Source organism: Egretta garzetta, unplaced genomic scaffold, assembly GCF_000687185.1.
Source record: "Egretta garzetta isolate BGI_Z169 unplaced genomic scaffold, ASM68718v1 scaffold511, whole genome shotgun sequence".
In the NCBI taxonomy this organism is placed as follows: Eukaryota; Metazoa; Chordata; class Aves; order Pelecaniformes; family Ardeidae; genus Egretta; species Egretta garzetta.
The window spans coordinates 288,356-309,486 of NW_009258554.1; the positions used below are offsets into that span (position 1 = coordinate 288,356).

The 21,131-nt window shown below is 44.4% G+C and overlaps 1 protein-coding gene and 1 pseudogene across 1 annotated transcript in view; one reads left to right on the forward strand and one right to left on the reverse strand.

The window, feature by feature from the left end:
* Nucleotides 1-20,800, reverse strand: part of BPGM (bisphosphoglycerate mutase) — a 35,240-nt gene extending 14,440 nt beyond the window's left edge. Inside the window, exons 1-2 of the mRNA XM_009647909.2 lie at nt 20,285-20,800; nt 4,264-4,380 (exon numbers count right to left, since the gene is read on the reverse strand). The gene's annotated coding sequence lies outside the window, so the exon portion shown is untranslated. The remainder of the gene's footprint in view (nt 1-4,263; nt 4,381-20,284) is intronic.
* LOC104134388 lies at nt 11,670-17,168 on the forward strand (annotated as a pseudogene).
* Nucleotides 20,801-21,131: the final 331 nt, after the last annotated feature.

Consider the following 21,131-nt stretch of genomic DNA (forward strand, 5'->3'; position numbering starts at 1 on the left):
GGAGCCTCCGCCGCCGGGAGGGGGGAGCGCAGCAGCCCTGCCCCGGGCTGCCGGCCGGCACCCCCTCGCCCCTTCCCGGGAGGTGAGGAAACCGGGCACGGGGTCAGTCGGATGGGTTGTTGGTTTTTGGTTGGTTTTTTTTCCCAGGCAGGGCTCACTTTTTTCTTCTGGCTTTAGGACCTTTAGGGTTTGGTGAGAAGCAAGGGTCCAAAATCTCATTACTTATCATGAAATCAGCAGAAAAAGAATAGAGGCGAGGCTAGGAAACTTAACGATGGTGCTAGCTACCCTCACGCCCGCCGGCTGGAGTTCCCATACAAAGTAATCAAACCCAAGTGGAAGGAGCAGCTCTGGCTAGAAATGGAGAGAAGTGGTCTGGGAAGGTGGTGTCCTTTGCTGCTTCTGTTGCCATAGGTCTGCTTTTATTTTACAAAAATAGCGGAGCACATCTTTTATACGTAATCAGATTGACATTTTCTTCTCTAAACGCTTACCCTTGAACGGGCACAATATAAAGGTTAAAGGGCCACAAATTGAATGTATACCGAACATGCTCTGCAAGGGAGAGATAGAGGCCATCTTCCATTTTTAACAGGTTAAAATGATAGTGCATGAAAATGAAAGATGGGGGATTCAGATTCTGACAGAAAAACACAGGGAAATTTAAGAAAACATGGGGCAGAGGTGTTAAAATAATGTTTCTAAAATGCTGTGAGGAGAAAGGCTGTTTTGTTTTGCACTTAGAGGGATTGGATCCTAACCCGTTCAGTGGGAAAGAAGGACCAGCCAGATGAAACATTGCTTCACTGGGCTCTCGGCACGGCACAGCGCTAAGTGTGCTACGTGGTAAGAGTGGCCAGGCGGTCGGTGAGCAGCACCCTGCGTCTCTTTGGTGGTTACTGCACTGACTTTGTTCCTCATGTACTTGGGAAGCTCTGGAAAGCATTCTGCATCTCAGGGAGAATATTTGCAATGCTTTTCCTGATAAAAAGAGCTCAATACAGAACCACAATAAAATCTGCTGCTTCTGCAAAATATTTCCACTGGATGTGAACTGCACTTACAGTTACACACGTAATCCTTTTCATCTCACCCACTAACTTTAATGTTAACCGTTACCTTTCATCTCCATCAACTTTAAGCCAGAACCTACAGCATAAAGCCAATTCAGCCTATGTAATCAAAGTAGTACTCCTAAGTTTGCTGTACCAGAAGAGTTTGACTTGCCAGCCATCAGCTCGCACTGGTAAAGAGAGATGCTCCCATGTCACACTTTGTGATGACACACCTGCAGTCACCCTGCCTCCGGTCAGATCAAACCTGTCTCCCCTTGCATGAACATACTAGCGGTACAGCTCTGAATGTGGGTGCATCACAGGCAAACTGGTTGATTGACTCAGCAAGGAAAAGAACCAAAGGTCCTAGAAAGAAAAATGTCTATTCTTGAGAATCAGCACTATGTATTGGCTGTTCTCCAATCATGAAGAATACAATTAACAGAAAGAAACATTATATGCACATACGCAGTCATAGCTACGAGTGAACAGACAGCAACCAGAGCCACAAGCCAGGCCCTCCATGGCCATTAAATACAGATTTCTTATCTCCATTAGTCTTTGAACAAGACCATTTCATTAGCATGGCAAAAACAACCTAATGACTTTGATTCACATTTCAAACAGAACAGCGTAAGCCATATCCCCCTGCATGGCTTCTTGCAGACAGCTACACTCATTTGGCAGCTATTATCTCTCAGAGCAGCTGGGCTGTGTTTTTCAGGGTCTCTGCTCTGGAGCCCTTCCAGGCTGTAGCATTTAGCTGGAATGTTTATGGCAGAAGCAATTCAGGAAACTCCTTTCCTCAACACATAAACTTCCGCTGGGGCACCAGTGCAACTGCACCGCGCTGAAGAAAGGCCTTGACCTGAGCAAGACAGAAACAGAAGAAAACAGAACTGGAAAGAAGAAAGGCCGATTAATGATTGATGAAAACTGTGGCAAACAGGAGCATTCTTCACTGATTATGCTCTTGGTGCTTTTTCATAGAATATTTACTGTCCTGGTTTTGGCTGGGACAGAGTTAATTTTCTTCCTAGCAGCTGGCATAGCGCTGTGTTTTGGATTTAGGATGGGAAGAATGTTGCCAACAGACTGATGTTTAGTTGTTGCTAAGTAGTGCTTAGACTACTCAAGGACTTTTTTCAGTTTCCCCTGCTCTGCCAGGTGCACAAGAAGCTGGGAGGGGGTACAGCCAGGACAGCTGACGCCAACTGGCCAAAGGGCTATGCCAGACCATATGATGTCATGCTCAGCATATAAACTGGGGGTAGTTGGCTGGGGGGCAGTGACCGTGGTGCAGGAAGTGCTGGGCATTGGTCAGCGGGTGATAAGCAATTGCATTGTGCATCACTTGTTTTGTATATTCTGTATATTTATGTTGTTGTTATTTATTATTATTATTATTGTTATTGTTATTATTATTATTATTATTATGTTCCTCTGCTGCTTAACTGTCTTTATCTCAACCCATGGGTTTTACTTTTTTTCTGAGTCTCCCCCCCCATCCCACTGAGGGGGGGAAGCAAGCGAACAGCTGTGTGGTGTTTAGCTGCCTGCTGGGTTAAACCACAGCAGTCTTTTTTGGCGCCCAACATGGGGCTAAAAGGGTTGAAATAAAGACAGATCTGACCAGAGCGTATTAAAACAAATTTGTTGCAAGCATTCATTATAATAGCTTAGTAATTGCTGGTCACAATGTTGGCTTAGTTGCTCTCAGAGTTGTGTTATGTAACATCTTACTTGTCATATATACTGTTTATCAGTATTTATGTGCTGGTTATCACCTCTAGGAGGTGGATTAAAGTTATTGCTTTGCTGTACTGTGTGATACTGGCTCATGGTATGACAAAAATATTGGTCGTGAGATCAGTCTCATATTTGTACTCGGCATTGCCATCACCTCTGTACTTCAGGAGCCATCTATTGGAAATTATTAATAATTATACTTTTTACTTTTTTCTCCTCAGAGAGCCAGCCTATGGGGGAGACACCTTCCTCCATCTTCCCCTTATTCTCCAGGCTAATTACAACAGCTCTTGAGAATTGTGGATATCCTTAGGATGTTCAAACCAGCATGGTTCTATTGCTATGTCTCTTGAATGTGGTTCAGGTCTTACTCAGGGTTAAGTAACTTCTTAAGAATACCATCCAGAGATCAACTCCCGTGACAGGCACTGTGGCCACTCAAACCCCAGCGACAGTTCAAAGCTAGATCAAGCATTTGCCACAGAGCACTGCAGACATACCCACTGTAATTTCCAGAAGACCCTGAGCTCTTTGGTTATCCCTATTTGATATATGAGCTGTCTTCATTAATAATTTCATCTTCAAAAGAAACTTCTGTAATCAAATCCTCACACTCTTTAATAACTCTGAAACCTTCTCTCTAAAACTTCTTCCTGGGTGTTTTTCTGCTGCATGAATTTGTGCCTTCCCTTCTGGGCTCTCCCTACTCCTTTCCGCCTTGGTTGCTGCCAGCAGCATGCCCGTTCTCTCTGTCACCCAGAGGTGTGCCTAAGGAATCCTCACCCTTTTTTTTTAGAGGTGGACACATTCAGGCCACTTTTTAATACTTGGCAGTTTTTCCTCTACAAAAATCCTAGATCCTGCCTTTTCTCTGTCTGTTATCCATGCTACTGTTGTCTCACATTTCTCTGCAACTTTTCTGATGGTTTCATTTGAGGCCAAATTTGTACTGAGAAAGGTCTGGGAGTGCAACACGCAATGCAGAGAGATCCTTATTTCCCCAAGAGGACTCAGGACTGTTACATCATAAAATCACTCTGGCTACATCCATCTCCCTGCCCATCACCCCCCAACACACTGGTTATCTCTTCTCTTGTAAACTAAACACAAGCTTTATTTCTTGCCAGGAATCAACTGCAATGTGGAAAGGGGCCTGGGAAGCCCACACTGTGTATTAACCTTCCTGATAGCAGGACAGTGCTACCCAGGAGGGATAGCTTTCCTTGTAACACCACAGCCATCTTATCCACCCATGCCTTCAGTCTATTTACCGATTCTTTTTACACCTCTGCTTACTCAGTTTTTCTGGTTTAAAAGACCACTTTATTCACTGCTTTTTCAGTTGGCTTCACCTTTTCCATCCCAGGAAGACTGTAAGCCCCCGAGATATCAGTATCATGTTTTCACCCAAGCCTAGTCTCTAAACCCACTTGTTTAGCTGAATCCCAAGCAAACTTACATGTATTCATGGACTGGAAGCTGTTTTCTGTGTTCCTGAGATGACAGCTCACGTGAAGTGCTGTACGATTCTGTTGGCCTGAAGTCCTTCATACATCTCTGTACACCAGACCTTGGTCTATAATACAAGGAAAATAAAGATTTCTCCATCAGAGCTCAGAGAGCACGTAGCAGACAAGGACGCACCAGTCCTACTTCTGGTTTGTTTTGTTAGAGCCACTCACCGCATCTTGCATTAACCAGACAAGTGGCTCTCAACATTTCCTTGGCTCAAGCGTGCCTATGTGTGGGTAATTTTTCATCACACACCTACCCCTGTTTGCCAATATATCACACCACCATGTCTTAAACCAAACCTATTATTACCTAAAACTTGGGGGTGCACCTGACAGAGCAATGAGGCATACCTTGCACACCAGTTAGTCACCCAATTACAATTTAAGCTCCTCAGCAAAGGGCCTTTTTCACCTCTTGTTTTACTAGTGCCTAATACAATGCTGCTTTCATATGTAAATACAGTGGGGCTTTCATCCTGTTTGGGTCTGGAGGCAATATATAACCTCACACATCTGAGTGGATTCTCTTTATGTCAAAACCAGAAGCATAAGTCCATGTGTAAGGCAAATAAAGTATTTTACTTTTTTTTTTTTTTTTACTCTAACTCCATTGCTTGGGGGGAAAATCTGTTCAAAAAAAAAAAGAGAAGTGAGCACTTAAACTAGCCCTGCATTTGTCACCAGAATCATAGCTTTAGTCTCTAAGTAAATGCAGAAGTTTTTCTGAATCTTTAAGTACCAAATAGATGACTAAGAAAGAGGAAGAAAATACATAAAAGCCTTCATTATATGCAAAACAGATGGAGAGAAGCTGCTATGTGAGGCATTATATTCCAAACCCAAAGTGGGGACTGAATTTCTTATGTAATCCCTATGGCTAGGTACTGGTAATCTTATTCTGAAGTAAAACACGTAACTTCTGTCTGTTCATTTGAAATCTTAACTCAAAAAATTATTTTATTTCTGCATATTCCAAGCTGAAAACATAGACATGGAAAAAACCTCACATCCTCTATGTCCTCAAAACCGCTACACGGACATCTTCAAATAAACACCTTACCACAACAGGTGCCTAGAAGCTACAGGAAAGTGTGTGGAACACAGTGTTTTGAAGGAGTCCTCATACATAGAGTTCTAGCCCCCAAAATAGCTCTAGAAGAGGCTGTACAGGGTGCCAGTGTCTGGGAAAACAAAATTCTTTCTTACCACCAGAAGTTTTCCCATTTCTAGAGCAAGAAATACAACTTGAAGATCTACAAGGTTCACTTTTACATTTTGTGGGTTTGGAGTGATTTACATTGCAGGATTTGTTTTGGGGCATTTCACTGTTTTCTAGTCACAATACTGTACAAATTAACTTATTGTAGCAGTACCAAAAGCAAAGACAATCCCGTGATGAATCTGCCTTTTTTTCCCCTATGATAAACAAAGTGCTGCAGACATCAGACGTCAGTAAGAAACTGTCTGGGAAGAGATAATTTAAAAGGGCCTCTGAAAAAAAGAAAGCAGCAGGGTGGTGTCTAGCCAAGGCACGATAAGTTAGTTAGAAAACAGACTGGATAGTGCTGATAATAGAGCGTGGTAACAGCACGTAAGAATCTGGGCAAATATAACCAAAGAGTAAAATGGGAACTCCAGTGTCATTGCAGAGAATGGGGAGAACCACAAGCACCCACAAGACATATTTAAGTTTGTTTGTAATAATTTCTATGAAAAATTAATGGCAATTAATTTCTCATAATAATAAAAACCTATACACCTGAAAAAAGCTGCTCTAAAGCTTTTTACTTACATGTGACAATGAACCCTGTGTTAACTAAGAAGTTGGTGATGTGTGTGTGCAGACCCCTCTGCCTGTATTCATGAAGTTTGTTTTCTCACAAACACTCTAGAAATCACAAAGACTTGTCTTGTGCTTCTTATGTTTCCTTCCATGGTATGTGGCTCTCTTGCAGCATGCCAGTTTACAAAACAAGTCTGACTGATGTTTAGCTTGGTTTTGAATGGAGCACAAAAATGAGTTTCCTATACAAAAAATCTGTCCTGTGTGTCATGATTAGATAATATAAAGAGAAGGACTGAGTCACAGCATTCTACTTTACTGTAACTTCTCAGAATTCAGTGGGGTTGCTCCTGACTTTAAAAAGTAACAAAAATCAGGCCTTTCTTTTACCAGATTGTTTCCCAGGAAACTTCAGGAGTTAAGTTGCTAAATAAATAGCTGTGTATCACAAGTTAATTCATGCTTTCCCCCTTGTTTCTTTAATGAAAAAGGAGCATGAGTAGAAAGGCAGCCAGAACTAATAAATCATGCATGGATGGGGAGCCCGGATATCCAACTTCCCAGAATTTTTCAAGTCTAATTTTCATCTCACACCTGCTTTACTCACACGGAAATCTATTCATTTAAAACATTTCATGCCTGATTTCCACTGGGTTTTTTGATTCAAAATTAGTCTATTCCGCTCTATTGCCATCAGATCTAGCTGTTCACAGAAGAGCCTGGAAAAAAACATTTTGCCTGTAATTCAGCATCTCCTTTTTATATTACAAAAAAGACACTTTTTTGCTTCCCAGAGACATGAGACACTATCCAACATTTAGCATTTTGAATAGGTCAAGTATTTGTTTAAACATTCAGTACTGCTGTCATTATTCTTCCCTGTGGAAGTCTACTTCTGCAACATACCAAATAAGTAACTGAGCCAAGATCAGTTCAACGGATCTATGAGAATAAAACCTGGGCAGTTTGGTCCTGCCCTCCTTAAGACGGCATTTTCAGAAGTAGTGTATGTCTGGTAACAAAGTATGGGTTTGGGTTTGGGGTTTTTTGGGGGGGGCGGGTGGGGGGCGGGGATGTTATAATACCTCTAGAAAGATACCATAAAATGAGACCCATGCTATCTGACCAAGGTCTCTTGCCCTTCTAAATATACAGGTGCTCACAAACTTTACACATGAAGAAGCCACTTTATCTGCTCTTCTGGGTTATATCTAGTTTACAGGGGCAGCTGGGAGCACATACAGGCCAAATTAATTTTCCTGGCTTCTGCAGCAATCCACACCTGGCCACCATCTTCTCCCAGCCCCTCGGGTTACAGGCATGTTCTGCTACAGGACAAGCGAGAGTCCCCAGACAAGGTAATAGCTGGAAGCATCCTGCCAGACCAATTTGCAGCTCGTGGCCTCCTCCCTGCATGCCCTGAATTACTTCTGGAAATGACAGATGCTGAGAGTGCAGAAGCCCATCTGACCAAGCCTACATCAAACCTGGAGCACACAGCGAAATAACTGTGCATGGATTAGTGAAGGACAATAACCCAAACTTTTGTGGGAATCACTGGACCTTCCACATCCCCGCTAAATGTTCATATTGCCCATGGGTCCTGCCATGTGACAGGAGAAAGACCACATGAGGTTCTGCTCTCCTATTCACAAAACCTGAGTAACTCAGTCAGCTAAAACAATCTGGCTCCCCTGTTGTGAACAAGTTCAGGTTATAAAGCAATTTCTATTCCACTCTAATTGCACAGATTCTACAGTGGTATTTTTCATGTTGTTCCTAGTCAAGACGAACTCACTGGTTCTACTGTGTGCTTCATTTTGTTTTGTTCTTCAAACACGAGGAAAATATTTTCAACACTTTTGTGTCTCACAAATGGAAAATACATCCCTTCCTCCACTCCTAAGGTATTTGAAGCTCCTTTTGTCAAAACTAGACATGGCTGATTGCTGAAACTTGAAATGGAGCATGAAAATATTTTTCCACGAGGATAAGAGCCTCCACTTGGCAAGAAAAATAGCAGACCGTTCTCAAAAGTGATGAGCTTTGGAAAACCTACAGTCTGCACATACAAGAGAGGAGAATCTCATTCCTGTGATAACCATGCCTACCAACAGAACTGGACAGGAATGTAGGTCTGGGATGGGCAAGTTTTACATTTGTAGATGAGTTGGGTTTGGAGGCTGGCCATGGTGTCCCTCCTATTTAACTTAAGTTGCTTATCCTCTCATTACAAAGCCCATTCTTCCACAGAAACAACTGAGAAGGTATGGTCTTTGTTGAGGGCTCTTCTCACAGGGCTTGACCTACAGAAAATCAAGCCAAGTATTTGCCAGTCCCACATTAATCCACATTTCCAGTCTATGATCAAAAGGCTTCTTTTTACAAGTTTGAGAGAAGACACTGACACTCTTCTGCTTCCGCAGCAACCAGTCCTGGCCTGTGCAAGGAACTTGCAGTTTAATTAAACCAGTTCAAAAACTGATGCTGTTAAATTAATGCTAAGTCTGTGGGAGGATAGACGTTGTTTTGCTAAAGAGTGCTTTCTACTGTTTTAACTGAAGTGGTAAGGAATGGATTTAAGCTAAATCAATATACAACGTACTTCAACTGATATGTGTCCAAAAAAGGCATTTGCATCAACATAATGAAACAGCGCAAGATTTTCATGTTGACAAGGCTCAGAAGAAAATGTAACCATATTATACTTTGGGAATACTGTGAACACGCCTTGTTTTGCCCTTGTCTGCTCTCAACACCTCCTCCACTGCCTCCAGGGGTCTGCTCCCCACTGCCTGACAGTTTTATTAACTATCTCTTCCTGTCTTTTTTACCCTCAGGTACCCACTCATTGGCAAGTTACACTTCTCATTATCACCAAACCACCCTGTTTGATGTAGCTCTCAAAACTGTAGCTTCGTGCAGTTCTGCTAAGTTAAAAGGTTCCTCTTCAGAGTAGTTTCAAGCTGATACTCCACAGACTTTCCCTTATTTCCTCTATTTGTAACAGTAATAGTTACTACAGCTTCAGAGCCAGACTGGCCAGGGTTTCTGCAAAAACCAAAATATATCACTTCAAGGCTTCTTGTGTGTCCAATGCTGTCGAAGTGTCAGAATGTGACTACTCCTTCTGGGAAGTCCATCTTTCTCCAGAGGGTGACACACAGTTACTGAGCAAAAGTATAAAAAATATGCCAGCACCTGTTCAATCAGGTTGAGCCCACTGGTTTACACTACAGGGTGGGGAAAGTGCTTGGGAAAAGGTCAATTCTTACTCTTCTTACTGTTCTTGGTTCCTTCCCCCAGATGCCAGCACACTCGGGCCAAGGCTGGGATACAGATCCTGGGAAATCTCATCTCCCTTATCATGCCCGAGCCACCGCCACGGCTGCACTCTGAGCTGCAGGGCGGGAACAGAGGGGATCTCTGGTGAGGAAGCACTGGAAAACGTACACAGTGTTGAAATCACAACATCCAGCCACTCTGAGGATATCAGGGCCAAAATACAAAATAGGTTAGACAGTTTGGTATTATACTGTATGAACAAAGAGAGAGCTGACACTGTTGGCAGACATCTGAACAGAAGGCTTGCTCCAGTGCTGTTGAATCAATGGCAAATCTCCCAATGGAAGCAGCCTCTGGCTGCAAATGTGCAGTTAACAACCGAACCCTGTACAGCGCATATATACTGCTTCCTACGAGCTGCAGACAGCCCACAATCCCCATTGACTGCTGCAGTCAAAAACAAGCTGGAGGTGCTGAGCACATTAGAGTGCTACTGGTCGTAGTAAATCCAACCATTCTAAATTTTAGACAGTCTTTCTGGTTTTTTTCTGGGATATACAACATGTTGTAAGTAAGTGCCCTGTTAACAGGAGGAAGAGAACAGACTTGATTTCCACCCCCACCCTCCCCCATGCATAACAATGCTTAAAAGTGCAAGAGAAAGAGTGGTGAGTTGAGGCAGGAAAAGCAGTCTCATATATTTCAGTGCAAAAGGCAGCAGGGAGAAGGAAATTTTTTTCTGTGCCTTTAATTTAAGGATCAGACAATTCAGAAAGTCTGTACGTTAGTGATAATTGCTAATTTCCTCTTCGAAACTCAGATTATATCTTTTGAGTCCCTACCAGAAAATTTTCACACCTATTTATTTATTACAAATGTAAGCCACCTTCATTTTTTTCTTCATATCCTTTTTAGGAAAAGAGACAGAGGAAGAGAAATTTCCAACTTCTCATTATTACAAAATCTAAGGAATGCAATATGCAATTCAATCTGCTGAGAGATTATTGAAGAAATTCAAAAGCAGCGGTCACACACAAGTTTAGCTCTGCCCTCGTGTGTGCAAACATGAAAATACACCCTCCCATCCATTACCTGGAACCTGTTCTATTTTTGTGCAAAAGGATACATTAGTTTATGACACATAATTATATACAACAGCCACGATGACCACGTAGCTACAGGACACCTTTTCTCTTCTACACTCGCACCTGTCTCTCTGCATTGTGAAACTCTCCTTTATGAATGCATTGGCCACTAAAAACCCATCCACAGAGATATGCCTGTTGCTTGTACTAATAAACCAAGGAGAAGAAAAAGTGAAAAGAAAAAACAGGCAACTCTGGAATTTTAGCAGAGGGATGCTCCTGTTAAGATTGGGAAAAAAAAAGGACTTAATTTTACACCTTTGCCGTGTATGCCCTGTGTGAACTTCCCTGTTCTTCCCTGTGCCTCACTTCCCAGCCTGTGGAGCGCAGATACCATTACTTCCGCGGAGGGGCGTGAAGAGGAACTACTTCTTCCTCTGTAAATTCACACTGAGGTTTCTCTGGCTGTCTCATTTCATCAGCACGCAGGGTCACAAGGCTCTGTCAAGGGGAGACCAGCCCAGGCCACCATCCTTGCCGTGGGGACACCCTGCTCCAGCCAAAAGGGCTCAGCCCTTCCTGGGCCCACGGCTCACAGCCCACAACCACGTGGCCAGCAGCGAAGCAGCAGCTCCCTGAGCGGAGAGCGGGAGACCTCTGCCTCGTGCCCTACCCGGGGACTCCTGTTTATTGACTCATTTCGGGACAGCCCCCTGGCTTTACCCACGACAAATCGAGGGCCAAAGTGTCACCGAACAGAATGGGCTCTCCATCTGTAACTGATGGGGTGAACTGCAACAGCGTGTTGCAACACCCCAGTGCGTACCACAAGTGACATATGCATGAACAACCTGTAGGCTGGGGACAGGGCAGGAGCTGAACCCAGCACAAACACAAGCTGGATCCAGGCACAGCCACCCTCAGCCCTGATCTTTTGATAAGGAACTTCACCAGGAGGAGAGGGCTGCAGGGCGCACCACTCACCCCCATGATTTTTAATTGATTTCAGCTTTCACATTAACCTGCGTGAGTCAAGTCTACAGAGAAAAAGCCACAACCTTGTTTGCTGGATCCAGGAGGACCCAGAGCACCAGCGACACTCCACCATCTTCCTCTGCCCTGGCCAGAAACAAGTCACTGTTAAATCAGCTGGGCAAGAGGCGGCTGCAGTGGGGCTGCCCAGACAGCATGCAGGGCCATGGTGACCTACATGCAACTGAGCACCAAGACGAAGATACCCCTTGTGGGGCTGGACACCTGGAAAGTAACAGCTTCAGAGAAAAGCACCAGTATTGCAGAGCTCCTTGGCACAAAACTCATCTCCCCCTGGTCCAGCTCTGGAGAGCTGTCCTGGTGTCTGGGGGCTCTGCTCTACCTGGCTGTTGGACTGAACCTGCATGGGAGTGGAGCCACAGAGAAATAGAGAGACTGACTTCAAGCCCTAGAGCCTGTGTTTATGACTGCAAGAAATACTGTTCTTGTAAAGAAAAAAAACCCCACAACCTGGAGGATAGGGGGATTGCTTTCAGTAAGGTGTTTTTCCTATTTTTATTTTGCTAGGATACAGGTATTTAACATGTACTGATTTGATATTCTTAAGATTTATGCATTATTTTTACTTCCCAGCTGGGAAAGTAAGAGCTGCACTGGTGGCTGCCATTGACGGTGGGTACCACCACTTTGACTGTGCCTACATGTACCAGAATGAGAAGGAAGTTGGGGAAGGGATCCAGCAGAAAATCAAGGGTGGCGTTGTGAAATGAGAGGACCTCTTCATCGCCAGTAAGGTAAGGATGAGATGATCTTCCACCCTTGAGCAGGGGTGGGGGAATGCTTTGCCTATAGTGTTTTTATAGCAGGAAGCTTAAGTACTGAAGACAAACTTTATGTTGCAGGATACAGCAATCCGTAACATCATTCAGGTCACTCCTGATACAAGCTTACTGCTTCATTCCATTCTGTATGGAGAGTTAGGAAGGATATGCTGTGCCTGCAGTCGGCCGTGGTCTGGCATTCAGACTCTTGCCAACCTGAAACTAGATTACCTGGATCTCTACCTCATGCACTGGCCTTTTGGGTGCCAGGTACAGTAACAGCAATGCCCTTGGCTTTCCCTCCTGGGCTCCTCAAAACTGCCAGTAATGCTTGCAGCACTACTGCTGCTCCAGTCCATAAAGACCACGTGTCTGTTGTGTGCACCAGCACGGCTCCGGTGCTGCTCATTCAGCCGTACTCCGGCCACCTGAGCCAGGCTCTTGATCTCTGCCCCTGAGACTGCTGCTTGCACAGCATTCTCTGCCCTTTTGATACCAGGGATGTAGACCTAGCACTAAGATCAGGCCTTGAAGCTGGAAGCATAAGCTATGCCACTTTCCCTTTCTTTTACAAATCCAAAGCATCAGAAAATTACCCCTTAGGGGAAGGAGGCCTGCGCTTTGCTGCCTGACAGACATTCTTTCCTCTGCATGTTACAGAATGAAAGCAAATGCTTCTGTTTTCCATTTCTCTCTATAATCACCAAGTATTTAATACAGCCCAGACTGAGCTGACCTTGCCTGTAGGAGCTTTAGTGTTATTTCACCAACCTTGTATTTCAAAAGATGACGCTTTTCAACAACAAACTTTCACAGACTACATGTACTTCAAAGGATTCATGTCAATTTGTATATATATGTACACACACACATATACTGTTAGCCTTTCCTTTCTGCTACACCCAGATCAAAATATCTATTCTACCTAATGCTTTTGAGCTCCTCAACTTCATTTCATTCTCTCAGTGTTGTTTTAGTTAGCTTTATGTGGACAAAGTTGTCAAGCGAAACTGCGTAATATTGTGGCATCTAGAAAATTACAATCATTCAAAACACTTTGGCTGTGCTTTCTAGTTACAGGCTGTTCTAATTTTCCTAATACAGCAACTTAAACAGTGAGCCTCCCCATGGGAATCTATCAGCATTACCTTTTTCAGCAGATGTACCCCAGTATAAATGTGTACTTTCACAGGACCAAAGTCAATCCTCCATATACCTTTTTAGAAACAACTAGAGAAGCTATTATTCCTAAACATGAATAACGGAACAATACATGAAGTGAACTCATGTAAGACTCCAGGATATTGTTCTATGAGTAAATTGCTTCCCTGAATGCATATTGTGGATCATCACTTCAATGGGTCCAGCAGAAATACCTGCCTTTTTGGGATGGTAGCTGGCAAAAATGCCATGAAAGTTACGATGAGAATTACTTGAGTTTTCTTCATGCACTATTAACTTTAGCTCCTTCAATTCCTGTTTGGTTCTTTTACATAGCTAGTGTCCCAACAGATTATTTCAAGCATCCTCTCTCTCATTGACAGGCAGGAGATAAACTGTTTCCCAAAGATGACAAAGGCGTGTCCATACCTAGCAACACGGATATTCTACAGACGGGGGAGGTAAGTTCAGCCACAGCAGAAGAGTCATTGTCCTCTGTCCTCATCAGTCTCTTCCATGTTTTCATTACCTTCAGCAGTCACAGAACTGTTGTCTCATGCATGCAAAATTAGTTGGAAGGAACATAAGGCAGTACAAAGTAGCTTTTCATAATGTGCATGCTTAGTCATTACCTAGTTATTCCTATTACCCGAGCGCCTTACTTGAGTGCCTGACCCACAGACAGCTGCACAATCACTCACTTTCAGTGGAGCTGCAGACTAGACTGAAGTTGGAAAAAACTCTTCACTTGACCATAACAACTGTACAATTGTCTTCACCACAGTTCTTGTGCCTTTCTTGAATTGCTCAAATACATTTTACAGAAATAAAGACATTTTAGGTTGAGATCTTGCCTACAGCATGGGGCACTGTCCTCCTATTGCATAATAGTGGGTTACTGAATGTCATCGTTCTTTTCCTTACGCAACTTGGTGTGAATTTCCACAAACTCAAGGAATGAGAATTTGGGCTTGGGTGAGACAGCGCTAATGTACCGGTACCTGCTTTTCCCTCAGAGAACTTGGCAACTCTAAATAGTTGTCTTGTGCTGCTTGTGACAGGAAACAAACCACATCAGGAAGAACATCTTCTTCGTGACCTGTCTTGTGTACCAGATGATGATTTTGCTCCTCTCTGTGTTAGGCCACAGAATTGCTGGTGGATGCTGGTCTCATAAAAGCCACTGGAATCTCCAACTTTAACCACAAGCAGATTGAAGGAGTCCTGTACAAACCAGGACTGAAGTAAAAGCCAGCAAATAACCAGGTAAGCTGCTAAGGGACTACAGGTGAATAGTTTTCAGGGATTATAAAGATCTGATTACAGTTGAATGAGGAGATGGAAAAAGGGAGAACAAAGTAGAATACAGCATGCTGGTACACAAGGCACTGGGATACTTCCTTTTTTATCTCACCTTGCTGAAACGCTGTTTAAAAAACGTTATTTACCTGTGAAACGTTCTTTCTGGAAGAATAAAGAACCCAGAGATGAGCTTTGTGAAACTGCTGCAGAAAAAAACCTGCATAAATACTTTGTATAAATATAGGTGTCTTCAATACTAAGGATGCATATTATCATGTAGGTCACTGGCAAATTAGGGCAAAAAGCAGCCTCAACTGGATTAGGAGATAATCCATGGAGCACAGCAGTATTGCAACAGTTCTGCCACTATCAGCCTCTGTGCTTTTGTGTTGGCAGATCAAATGTCATCCATATCTCACCCAGGAGAAGCTGATCAAGTACTGTCATACTGTCAATGCAAAGGGATTGCTGTGACAGCATACTGTCCCCTTGGCTCTCCTGACAGACCATGGTAGTATTGCTTTACAATTTGCAAGGGAGCTGGCATGGATTATGTTTCTAACATTGAGACTACAAGTGGACCATTAATTATTCATCTAGATACATATCTCCTTTGCTAGGTTGGATCTTTCTATGGAGGTTCATCACCACTGATCTTTTGTTTGTGTAGGTCTAAGCCAGAGGATCCTTCCCTTCTGGATGACCCCAAGATCAAAGAGATTGCAGCCAAGCACAACAAAACACCAGCACAGGTAGGTGCCAGACAGTGGGTACCCTGCTCCTGTACCACAGCCATTAAGGAAAACAGATGTGAGGAGCAGGTAGAACCTGCACTCATTCCCGATGAACTGTGGCACTCCTTTGATTTATCCCTAACAATGTAGATTGTTTATTACGCGGCCTACACTATATGCTACTATCTCTTTGGCCCTCAGCCAGAAAAAGATTCTTGACCCATCCTCAGATGTCGCTTCCCCTCTCAAGTCCTCTTGCAGAGAATGAAAGCCTTGCACAGACTGCTGAGAGTCCAGGTGGGAAGAAAAGCAATTGACTGTCCCAGAGCTGGATGGGAAAGGAGGCCTTCCATGTGGGCCTCCATCACCTCTCTCTTTGCCCTCCAGGAAGAGATACCTAGGCCACAGGGACAGGAATTATGGGAATTGTAGCTCCACAGAAAGGGTTTCCTTCTACTGAAATAGACACTTGATGGCAAACAGGTATAGGAACAGGCTCTGCTTCCTCCAGAGCAGGAGCCATCCTCTCTCTGACTCAGGGGTCTGTTCCTGCAGGTTCTCCTTCGCTTCCAGATCCAGAGAAATGTGATTGCGATTCCCAAGTCTGTCACACCACAGCGCATTGTGGAGAACTTCAAGGTGAGTGATTACGAGTGACCTGGGTGCTGCCCTGCAAGGATGGCATGGCTGTCCCCTGCAGAGCAAGCATTGATCCTTTCTCACCCTTCCCAAGTCCTCCTCAGGCAAGAGGATTGGGCTTGTTCTTTGTGCTTACCTACACTCTTCTGAAGGTTAAGTCAGGCCTACCTTTGGAGAAGACAGATGAACAGGTCTTATATGATGGTTTCTGTTCTGTGGCTTGTGGATGAATCAGCAGGCACAGCTTGCCTGGACCCCACACACAGTAACATGACATAAAAGTCTTATATAGAATAATCAATGTTTGTAAAATCATTCTTGTGTCCATAAAACAAGTTTTGCCTTTAGTTGTTAATTCAGTGGTCCATGACTGAAAATGGACCCTCGAGTGGGGAGCTGCTCTCTAATCCTGTTTGATTCAAGCTTCACATTGTTTTATTTTTCAAAGAGGTGATTTCCAGCTATTTCTCTAGTGAGGCGTTTGACTTTGAATTGACTAAACAGGAGATGGCAACCCTTCTCAGCTTTAATAGAAAGTGGAGGATCCGTGCAATGAGCATGTAAGTGATGCTGCTTGTTTCCTTCCAACTATTACATTTTGAATATTCTTTACAAGGAAATTTGTGTCACAACTACTAGGTAGCATGAAATTCAGTTTAATTAAAAGTGATGCCAACTCAAATTCCAACTCCTTTGTCCCAAAAATAGTTTTTCAGGAGATGGTCTAATATTTTCATTTTAAAAACAAACAAAAAATGTAAACAAACTACATTCTCCTTTTGAATTTAGTTTTGGGGAAACCCTCTGTAACCTGAATTACAAAATATGGGTTCTAGATGTCCATTTAAACTTTGTATCAGACAAATGAGGACACATATCTCCACATATTCTTCCTATAATTACATGATGCAGATCTTCCCTTGGTAGCTCCTCCATGCACCCAATACGCCCCTATATATAACTTACTTCACTCATGAAAATAACATTCTCTCTTTGATTTCTTTCAGGTCCGAAACTCACAAGGAGTATCCTTTCCATGCAGAATAGTGACAATGCTCATAACATGGCCTTCACCAGACCTCTGGTGTCTCATGTGCCTCTGCTCTAACTCGGAGCCGTCTGTTTATCTGGTCTTCTTACTGTGCCTGCCCTGTGCTGCTAGTAAAGACACAGGATGTTTGTCCCATTACATTTATTTCAGTTCTTTTTTTGGAAGAAGGAAAGAATATTGCTCTACAGAACAAAATGTGGGATGTAACAATTTTCCACTTAGTAGAAGAGGGGATTGCTACTGAATTGCCTGCTAAGCAGAAAATGGGGAGAGTCTGAACCACCATTCAATGATTGCCTTCAGTCTTGCATCAGCAGAAACCAGATGTTGACAAACCACAAAAAAAATCTATGCATATACAATTTCATCAGTAGTGTCTCATATTTTAAATAAAATTAATTTTAAAATGCAAAAACATTATGGTCTGAAAGTCTTCCATCTAGTATAGGAAAACCCCAAAACCCTCCTACTCGGAGACACACAGAGAGGTCAGCTGCAGTCACCTGCACTTCAGGAACATGAACGCTCCCTGGGACAGCAAAGCCACTGGTGCTTTACCCTGCGGGCACCAGAAGACAGCCAGCCCTCAGAGGAGACCCACGATGCCCCTTTCCCTGCAGGCCACCAGCCCCCAAATTCCGACCACAGCCCCCAGCGGTGCCAGGGGCCATTTCATGTGCCACACAAGCTGGGTGTCTGCTCCTGCTCAGGGGAGGCTCAACCCCTATAGGTGCTGCACCCAAACTGCAGGCACCTCAGGACCTTCTCTCCAATATTTGCACTTTCAATTCACAAAGATATAGTCCAAGATCATGTATTTCCCAGCTTCCTGAAGGAAGCAGCCCATAAAGCCCTCAGCAGTCTCCAGGAAGAGGTAAGACATCCACCCTGTGAAAAAATACTCCATGTTACTGAACCCAGTAAGGGTACAATATTTACTATGGCATGGGAGCCAAAGATTTAGGGAAGTTCTGCCACTCTTCACAACCACCCTTTTTCCCTTGGAAAGCTCCTGTTCCTGCTCTAACTCACTGCATAGCCATCACTGTGGGTACAGTCACACAAATCCATCCAGACGCTCCTTGGCTAAGGGCAGCACTTACTGCCCCATCCCACCCATGCTGAAGGGCTCTCCTGCACACACTTGAAGGGTCTCTCCTCTCATCCCAGGGCACAGACAGCAACCTACTGAAAGAAAGAAGACATCAGAGGGGTTTAGCCATGTCATCTTGCTGAATCAGGCTTAGATGTCACGAATGAGAAGACAGGAGCTGCCTACTGAGGGCAGGCAAATTGACCAGGATGTGCCACAGAGAGTGGGGGTATCTGCTCATAGTTTCATTTCTGGAGTTTCATTTTAAATACATGGGTTTGCCAGCTCATCAGATTAATAGCCAAATACCAGAATTATCAATGACTAAAGTCTTCAACAAAACTCTTGAGAAGACACAGAGATGGTGGTGGGACCTCAGAGTATGCTCCTGGCTTGATCTGAGCTCAATCCAAGAAAGAGGCCAAGGTCTTAGAACTGGATTAAACCTCTACCCTCCTGTCTGCATTCCTGCCTTAACAAGCATCTGGAAGTTGAAATGATGCACACCACTTAACAAGATAAACATCCTGTTTCAGTATACTTCTTTCCCAGAGGCTCTACCATCATCTGACAATCCCACCTACACCTTCAGGACAGAGGAACAACTGACAGCTCCTATGTCTTGGCATGATCTGGGCAAAGTCTTACACCAACAGGCATAAACAGCAAAGCAAAATGCAAACCTTCTGCCCCAAATCCTCTGATTCAAAAAACCATTGGGGAAAACCAAGCACCCACCTTCACAGGAGAGGAAGCAGAGGAAGCAACACAAAAATCTCAGAAGAAAATGAGAGGAAAGACAAATTGCATTTCTCAGCCATGCTCTCTGCCAAGTCTCAGTACCTGTCAACACACACCCTACCCAGCTCCTTGCCCCAGGAACACAAGGCTTTGAAACCTCTCCCCAAATACACGCTCAGAAGAATGAGAACAAACACTGCAGGGGTTTCTGCCCTTTCTTATAGGAGATCCCATCTTACTGACCAAACAGCCAGGCTTTGCCAGCTTTCACAGACTCACAGAGCACAGCTCTGATGGTACCAATTCACCTTGGTGCTCCTCCAGTACAAAATCTGACTGATCCTGGCAGTTCCTACACCAAGACTTGAAACCCACTCACCATTGACTGTTTCTGAATGTGACACTGCTAACACTAATAAATTGCCAGCACACCACCGCTAGCTCGAGCATCCAGGAAATACAAAGACAGCAGGAGCAAACTGGCACTTCAGCTGGTCTTCAGACTCACTTGAGAAAATATACCGCAGCCAAGGCAAAATGCATCATTTTTCATTTTTCACTGACTTCTCTGAACAACAAACCAGCCCCCAAGAAGCTGAGCACACTCAGAGCAGATCTATGGAAAAGGAATCCCCCAAAAGGGTGAAAGATAAGCCCTGACTTGTATAACTGTTACATGATTCAACTGAAACACAGCATCCTGCTGAGGACAGCCGATGGCACTGACACAAAACAGGAGGAAGAGTAAAGAGAATAACTAATTATCTTGTCTGCCTTCAGTTAAATGAAGCAAAAAGAGCCTGGGCATCTGCTGTGGGAGAGGCACCCAGGGAAAAATGCACCATTATACATACTCTCAACTTACGCTTGTACCTGAATCAATTCTCCAAGTATAAGCAAAGAGTAAAGCCTCCCAGGGAGCCCTAACATACTTTTATGGAGTACTTACAGGATCCAGCTGATAAATCGGGCTTTTTTCACTGCATCATGACCACCTCATCAGTACAGCATCTTTTGCCTCTCCAAAATTTCAAAGTCAGTTTCTAATGTGAAATTAAAGGTCACCTACCATTTATTTCTACACTTGTATGCTTTATTCTGAAATATGGTCTTCACCTCCCTAAAGACAGAGGGACACTGTCATCATTGTAACATTCACTGAAAACTCAATGCTCTTCTGCAGCTTTGAAAACATACTAAAAAATACTTTCTCCCAACATTTAAAATGAAGTGGTTTATACTCGTCGTATTTTCTAAATTACTCATAAGCTCACTTACCCCAAAGTGAAAGCTGCATTCGCCCCACCTGGAGAGGGGAATAGGGTGCTGCCCAGTCTCACAAGCCAGCCACACCGAGGTTTCTCTGGCTGTCTCACTTCATCAGCACGAAGGGTCACAAGGCTCTGTCAAGGGGAGACCAGCCCAGGCCACCATCCCTGCCGTGGGGACACCCTGCTCCAGCCAAAAGGGCTCAGCCCTTCCTGGGCCCACGGTTCACAGCCCACAACCACGTGGCCAGCAGCGAAGCAGCAGCTCCCTGAGCGGAGAGCGGGAGACCTCTGCCTCGTGCCCTACCCGGGGACTCCTGTTCATTGACTCATTTCGGGACGGCCCCCTGGCTTTACCCACGACAAATCGAGGGCCAAAGCGTCACCGAACAGAATGGGCTCTCCATCTGGTAACCGATGGGGTGAACTGCAACAGTGCGCTGCAACACCCCAGCGCGTCCCACAAGCGACTCAGGCATGGCCCGGGGACAGGGCAGGAGCTGAACCCAGCACAAGCACAAGCCGGGCCGGGGCACAGCCGCCCTCAGCCCGCCCGGATCTTTTGACAAGGAACTTCACCCGGAGGAAGGGGCCGCGGGGCGCGCCCTGGGGGGTCACGACCCCCGCGATTTTTCACTGACTTCAGCTCCCACAGGAGCCCACACGAGCCGAGCCTCAGCGGACGGCCTGGGGAAAGGCTCTGCTTAAAGCCCCCTTGTGTGTCTGTCTACCTTCTAGCTGCCTAAGGAGCAGTGAGTGAGAATCCCAAATCAAGATGTACCATACCCTTTTCCCTTCAGTCCCCCCCAGGTAAGGTGGAAGGTGCAGTGATGGCTGCCATTGATGCTGGGTAACCG